The sequence below is a fragment of the Salvelinus sp. IW2-2015 genome, linkage group LG18 (assembly GCF_002910315.2).
Source record: "Salvelinus sp. IW2-2015 linkage group LG18, ASM291031v2, whole genome shotgun sequence".
NCBI classification, from domain to species: domain Eukaryota; kingdom Metazoa; phylum Chordata; class Actinopteri; order Salmoniformes; family Salmonidae; genus Salvelinus; species Salvelinus sp. IW2-2015.
The window spans coordinates 24,335,055-24,343,130 of record NC_036858.1 but is presented as its reverse complement, the minus strand read 5'-3'; the positions used below and the strand labels follow the sequence as shown (position 1 = coordinate 24,343,130).

Below are 8,076 nucleotides of genomic sequence, written 5' to 3'. Positions count from 1 at the left end.
TTGGTTATGAGTTGAACCGRTGAGTGAAGGAAAYGCAGCCAACAAGTGCTCAGCATATGTGGGAACTCCTTCAAGACTGTTGGAAAAGCATTCCAGGRGAAGCTGGTTGGGAGAATGCCAAGAGTGTGCAAAGCTGTAATCCAGGCAAAGGGTGGCTAATTTGAAGAATCTGAAATATAAAATATGTTTTGATTTGTTTAACACTTTTGGTTACTACATAATTCCATGTTTTATTTCATAGTTTTGATGTCTTCACTATTATTCTACAATGTATAAAATAGTAAAAAAATAAGAAAAACCCTTGAATGAATGAGTAGGTGTGTCCCAACCTTTGACTGGTGCTGTGTATATATAAATATACCTATTTTAATATTTTTACATTCTTTGRTTTCAGGCCCATGTGGAAGGGGTTGTATGGGGAGGGTTTTCTTTTCCTGTTGATACAGAATTTATTATCACTTAAACTCTGTATGTATTTCTTACTGGGGTTGTTTTCTTCTTCTTTTGAGTGGCAGCCTACAGGTACATAATGGGGTTCACACAAGTATACCAAATGTTATACAATATGTAGGATTTCCCGGACACAGATTAACTCTAGTCCTGGACTAAATAGAATGCTCAATGGAGAGCTGTGACATCATGATGGACGTCACATTGTCATCTAGTGATTTCCATTGGCAAATATTGACCAATCCAAAACTAAAATCATGGAAAAGAGTTGACAACAATGACACTGYAACTTGGAAGACAGATGCCTGATGACCTGCATGGTCTGTCTGGAGTCAAGGTGAATACTTTCTAGGGGAGAATGAAGGGGTCCATTGACATAACCATARATATACAGTATAATAACTAGAAAGGATAATTCCCTCAGACCACAGCAATTTGACTGCACCCTCATGGGTACACCCAATATGGCTCATAGAATGGGCCAATACCGTTCTAGTGACTATATTTCTATGGACACAACCCTACCCACTATACTCTAGCACCTGAGKTTGTAGAGGCATGGGATTGTTAAAGAGTGCCAGGTGCCCACTTTAACAATCCCATACCTACTGATATATAGGTATGGTATGTACTGTATGAGACAGGCCATTCTATAAACAGAGGAAGAGAGACAAGCAGACAGACACACGGGCTGTAAGTGAATGTAGTCTATACTGATTTAAGACTCATTGACACAGGYCTAGAAGTCTTTGGTTTATTACAACTTCCCTTTGCAATTTCGTCAGCTTTTCTTCATTGGTATAACTGATCATCTCACTTAGAATAAGGCTTTGAAGATGAAGACTCAGGATCAGGTGTGTGCTACTTTTATTCCATTCCTCAGGAGATGCAGTTGAAGCACCAGGAATGTCTGAAGAGGCAAAGAGAGGCTGTGAAGCTCCGAATGAAGAAACTAAGTGCAAAGCAAACTGAAATCATTGTAAGTAAACAGCATGGGGCTTCATCTGTGTGAACAGAGGTCACAAGCATCACAATAACATGTCAGACATATTGAATGCACACATGAGTGTTCCAGTCAAATTSAAGTTTGAAGTGGTCTGAGGGGCTTTGGCCCTTCTAGTAATGATATTTCTATGGTCACATCTGACATTTATATTTCTATAGCATTTATTTGTGGTGAAAAACATGCACAACAGGGTAGCATATAAACTCTAAGATGTGAAATGTTGCAATGACTTTCGCATTGACTGGTTCTGTGTCCCATAACCAGAAAAAGTCCTCAGCAATGAGGGAGAGTATAAAGAAGAAGTATGAGGACATCCAGAGGGTTCTGAATGAGGACCTCAGGATGACTCTGACCCAGCTGGAGATGGAGGAGAGAGCTGCAGTCACAGCCCTGGAGGACCTGATGGAAAATAATTGTATCATCATCCAGGAGATAGAGCAGGATCTGGCTAGGCTCACCGCTGAGRTGGCCCAGGGGGACATTCTTCTGCCTGATACAATGGTGATTTGTCTCTTCAGTTCTATTCAACATAAACAAATTTAATGGATATTGATGCTGTTGTATTCACTATCACTGTCTTTATTTCCTCCACATCGACTCTAGGACACAGAGATAGAAGGCAGGTATGTAATTTGATCTAAATACATTTGTTGTTTCTAATACTGCATGCACATATCTTTTTTATGAAACATTTTATTGACAAAGATGTTTACAATCATCATTATTGATCATAAACTGTCAATAGCTATGTTTCCATGAACTTGTCCGGCGATTTTCTGTCGACATGTAGAAAGTTTGCATAGAAAATAMATGCGTTTCCATCTAACTAACTTGTGTCAATAAAAACAGTTGGATGTAATGAAGTTACACCAACAACCCAAAAACTTTTCTGCAAAAGTCTGTCAAATAAAAATGTAGTGGTTGACATATTTCCATTACCAATTTAGGCAAATGGCGCATTAATAAATTGGCGACAGCCTGTATGCCCTCCCACCTATCTGTTTCATGTCACAAGTAGCCTGCGAAAGCCAGCATGGACAGAATGCAATAATTGACAAATATACCTTCAAGAATTTCAGGAATTTTTCAGTCAGGAAAATAATTTTCTTGAAAAAACTTGATAATACTTGAAAAAATMTGATTTTGCAAGCAGTAGACATTTAGTAAATGTGAAGTGGCGCTTTATAATTACATATACCTTCAAAATGATTCATTCGGCAATCATCAGTTATTCGAAAAACACCGTTTCATCATCATTTGTCGCAATAAAGTTCTACTAAAGAAAAATCCACTTCCTGTTGAACAGATATAAATGTTATCAATCTTTAGAACATTTATCCTATATCTGCCGTTTCCATTACACATGCCACAATTATTATTTTTGGGTCAATGGAAACCTGCCCACTGTTCATGTGAGGGCCACTGCAGTAAATGTCAACCTGTTCTCAGAGCATTTCGTATTATTCTGTATGTACACTGCTTAAAAAAATAAAGGGAACACTAAAATAACACATCCTAGATCTGAATGTGTCACACCCTGGCCTTAGTTATCTTTGTTTTCATATTATTTTAGTTAGGTCAGGGTGTGACATGTGTAGTATGTGTTTTGTATTGTCTAGGTGTTGTATGGTTTAGGCGGTTAAGTAGAGTAGATGGTTTAGTGTTCAGTGTAGGTGTCTAGGAAAGTCTATGGTTGCCTGAATTGGTTCTCAATTAGAGACAGCTGGTTTATTGTGTCTCTGATTGGGAGCCATATTTAAGGCAGCCATAGGCTTTTACTGGTTGTGGGTAATTGTCTATGTGTAGTGTTTGTGTAAGCACTATTTATATGTATAGCTTCACGGTCGTCAGTTTGTTATTTTGTTAGTTTGTGTATAGTTGTTCATTTCTTGGTTTTTCTCTCTTCTTTAAAAAGAAGATGTATTTTGCACACGCTGCGCCTTGGTCCAATCTCTCTCAAGAAGACGATCGTGACAGATGAATGAAATATTCTTATTAAATACTTTTTTCTTTACATAGTTGAATGTGCTGACAACAAAATCACACAAAAATTATCAATGGAAATCAAATTTATCAACCCATGGAGGTCTGATTTGGAGTCACACTCAAAATTGAAGTGGATAACCACACTACAGGCTGATCCAACTTTGATGTAATGTCCTTAAAACAAGTCAAAATGAGGCTCAGTAGTGTGTGTGGCCTCCACATGCCTGTATGACCTCCCTACAACGCCTGGGCATGCTCCTGATGAGGTGGCGGATGGTCTCCTGAGGGATCTCCTCCCAGACCTGGACTAAAGCATCTGCCAACTCATGGACAGTCTGGTGTGCACGTGGCGTTGGTGGATGGAGCGAGACATGATGTCCCAGATGTGCTCAATTGGATTCAGGTCTGGGAACGGGCGGGCCAGTCCATAGCATCAATGCCTTCCTCTTGCAGGAACTGCTGACACACTCCAGCCACATGAGGTCTAGCATTGTCTTGCATTAGGAGGAACCCGGGCCAACCGCACCAGCATATGGTCTCACAAGGGGTCTGAGGATCTCATCTCGGTACCTAATGGCAGTCAGGCTACCTCTGGCGAGCACATGGAGGGCTGTGCGGCCCCCCAAAGAAATGCCACCCCACACCATGACTGACCCACCGCCAAACCGGTCATGCTGGAGGATGTTGCAGGCAGCAGACGTTCTACACGGCGTCTCAGACTCTGTCACGTCTGTCACGTGCTCAGTGTGAACCTGCTTTCATCTGTGAAGAGCACAGGCGCCAGTGGCGAATTTGCCAATCTTGGTGTTCTCTGGCAAATGCCAAACGTCCTGCACGTGTTGGGCTGTAAGCACAACCCCCACCTGTGGACGTCGGGCCCTCATACCACCCTCATGGAGTCTGTTTCTGACTGTTTGAGCAGACACATGCACATTTGTGGCCTGCTGGAGGTCATTTTGCAGGGCTCTGGCAGTGCTCCTCCTCCTCCCCATGCACAAAGGCGGAGGTAGCGGTCCTGCTGCTGGTTGTTGCCCTCCTACGGCCTCCTCCACGTCTCCTGATGTACTGGCCTGTCTCCTGGTAGCGCCTCCATGCTCTGGACACTACGCTGACAGACACAGCAAACCTTCTTGCCACAGCTCGCATTGATGTGCCATCCTGGATGAGCTGCACTACCTGAGCCACTTGTGTGGTTGTAGACTCCGTCTCATGCTACCACTAGAGTGAAAGCACCGCCAGCATTCAAAAGTGACCAAAACATCAGCCAGGAAGCATAGGAACTGAGAAGTGGTCTGTGGTCACCACCTGCAGAAACCACTCCTTTATTGGGGTGTCTTGCTAATTGCCTATAATTTCCAACTTTTGTCTATTCCATTTGCACAACAGCATGTGAAATGTATTGTCAATCAGTGTTGCTTCCTAAGTGGACAGTTTGATTTCACAGAAGTGTGATTGACTTGGAGTTACAATGTGTTGTTTAAGTGTTCCCTTTATTTTTTTGAGCAGTGTATATCCGGAACATTAATTTAGTATGATATGTTATGTTTCGTATGGCATGGTATGTATTAAGATTGTGGATGTCCATTACCTATTTCATATGACATGTTATGAATTACAATTTGTGTTATATATTACAAATTTGCAAAACGTATGATATGTTATGAATTCTAGCTAGGTGGCTAACGTTAGCTAGCTAGTTAAATTTAGCTAGGCTAGGGGTTAGGGTTAAGTTTAGGAGTTAGGTGAAAGGGTTAACGTTAGGGGAAGGGGAGCTAAAAGGGTTAAGTTTAGGGTTAGGAGATGGGTTAACTAACATGCTAAGTAGTTGCAACGTAGCGAAAAAGTAGTAGACAAGTTGCTAATTAGTTAAAATGCTAAAGTTGTCCTTGATGAGATTTCACACTCTCAACCTTTCAGTTGCTAGATGTTTGCTAGATGTTTGCTAGATTATACGCCAACCCATCCACCCTACTTTTGTTTTTGCCTTAAGTAACCATCTGTCTTATTTAACCATACCAAACGTAACATATCATACTCATTTGATTTATTTGATTTACATTTACTATGTTACATTTAGTCTCTGAGACCAGGCTTTAAATGTTGGTAATTGTCCTCTCTCTCACCCAGAGTGATGGATCTGCTGAGCAGGACAGACCCCAGCAAAGTGAACCTGGATGAGCCTAAAGCTGACCAAATTCTCAGCCTCACCAACAATATGCTGCTACTCATCCACTCCCAGACCCCCATTACCAAGAGACTCATCAAGAGCTGTGAGTACCCTTAGTATTCCATGACGTCTTTTCATTTTTATGATTTAAATCTCAAGATGCTATGATGTCACTAGGCAGGTTTCCATTGACACAGGTTTTTTCAATAAAAGCAATGTCGCAAATCTTTGTGTAATGTAAACGGCAGATATAGGAGACATTTTCTAAAGATACAACATTTGTATCCATTCGACAGGGGGATTTTTATTTTGTCTAACTTTCTTTATTGTGACAAATAATGATTGAAACAGTTTTTTTTATTTTATAGTTTTTTTTATCCCATTTATTTCCCCAATTTTCGTGGTATCCAATCGCTAGTAATTACTATCTTGTCTCATCGCTACAACTCCCATACGGGCTCGGGAGCCATGCGTCCTCCGAAGCACAACCCAACCAAGCCGCACTGCTTCTTAACACAGCGCGCCTCCAACCCGGAAGCCAGCCGCACCAATGTGTCGCTCTGACGCTCTGACTTAGAATACGTTGACAACTACAAATACCTAGGCGTCTGGTTAGACTGTAAACTCTCGTCCCAACTCACATTAAGCATCTCCAATCCAAAATTAAATCTAGAATTGGCTTCCTCTATCGCAACAAAGCATCCTTCACTCATGCTGCCAAACATACCCTTGTAAAACTGAGCATCCTACCGATCCTCGACTTCGGTGATGTCATCTTTAAAATGCCTCCAACACTCTACTCAACAAACTGGATGCAGTCTATCACAGTGCCATCCATTTGGTCACCAAAGCCCCATACACTACCCACCATTGCGACCTGTACACTCTCGTTGGTTGCCCTCGCTTCATACTTGTCTACAGGTTATCTACAAGTCTCTGCTAGGTAAAGCCCCGCCTTATCTCAGCTCACTGGTCACCAAGCAGCACCCACTCGTAGCACACGCTCCAGCAGGTATATCTCACTGGTCACCTCCAAAGCAAATTCCGCCTTTGGTCGTCTTTCCTTCCAGTTCTCTGCTGCCAATGACTGGAACGAACTGCAAAAATCTCTGAAGCTGGAACACTTATCTCCCTCACTAGCTTTAAGCACCAGCTGTCAGAGCAGCTCACAGATTACTGCACCTGTACATAGCCCATCTATAATTAGCCCAAACAACTACCTCTTCCTCTACTGTATTTATTTATTTATTTTGCTCCTTTGCACCCATTATTTATATTTCTACTTTGCACATTATTCCACTGCAAATCTACCATTCCAGTGTTTTACTTGCTATATTGTATTTACCTTGCCACCATGGCCTTTTTTTGCCTTTACCTCCCTTATCCACCTCATTTGCTCACATTGTATATAGACTTATTTTTCTACTGTATTATTGACTGTATGTTTTGTTTATTCCATGTGTAACTCTGTGTTGTTGAATGTGTCAAATTGCTATGCTTTATCTTGGCCAAGTCGCAGTTGCAAATGAGAACTTGTTCTCAACTAGCCTACCTGGTTAAATAAGGTGAAATAAAATACATTTAAAAAATCTATAATGAAATACACTTTTTGAATTGTTTTAGAATTTCTACAATATTCTGATAGACCACTAGGTGTAGAGGATCCACGGTACAAAAAATATCCTGCTATCTCTCCGCTTCCAGTAGTACTTAGCTATGTTTCCATTAACTTGTCCAGTATATATTTTTTACATTTAAAAAGCTTGCATTGAAAATAGATGCAACAATTGCCTGCTACGGTGCGTTTCCATTGTCAATAAAAACAGCTGGATGTAATGATGTCACACCCCCCCCCCCCCCCACGAAAGCCACAATTGACATATTCTAATAATTCTCATGTGCCAACGTATCGTCACGGTCCGTGCCATGGTGAAACTTGCACTCCTGTAGATCTGAAATAATTGGATCATGAAACTTGCATCTAGCCAACAAGAAAAGCAAGGAGAAGTTATTCAGATATTATTGAAAGTCAGGACTATCCTAGTCCCGCAAAGAAACATACTTTAAAAAAATAGTTTACAGCAGTAGACATTTAGAATGAAATGTGGAGTGGAGCTTTATAATTACATGATGGCATCATGTATTCCGAATAGCTTACAAATTATTTGGCAATCATAATTTATTTGAAAAACTGTTTCAGGGGCCTCCCGTGTGGCGCAGTGGTCTAGGGCTATTTTTTAAGCTATTCGGAATACGCCACCAGAGTCTCTGGTTCGCGCCCAGGCTCTGTCGCAGCCGGCCGCGACCGGGAGTCCGTGGGGCGACGCACAATTGCATAGCGTCGTCCGGGTTAGGGAGGGTTTGGCCGGTAGGGATATCCTTGCTCATCGCGCTCCAGCGACTCCTGGGGCGGGCCGGGCGCAGTGTGCGCTAACCAAGAGGGCCAGGTACACGGTGTTTCTCCGAC

General features: G+C 41.7%; 1 pseudogene; it reads left to right on the top strand.

Annotated features, from left to right (window-relative positions):
- Window positions 1-1,078: 1,078 nt before the first annotated feature.
- Window positions 1,079-8,076, top strand: part of LOC111978217 (probable E3 ubiquitin-protein ligase TRIML1) — a 20,609-nt pseudogene continuing 13,611 nt past the window's right edge.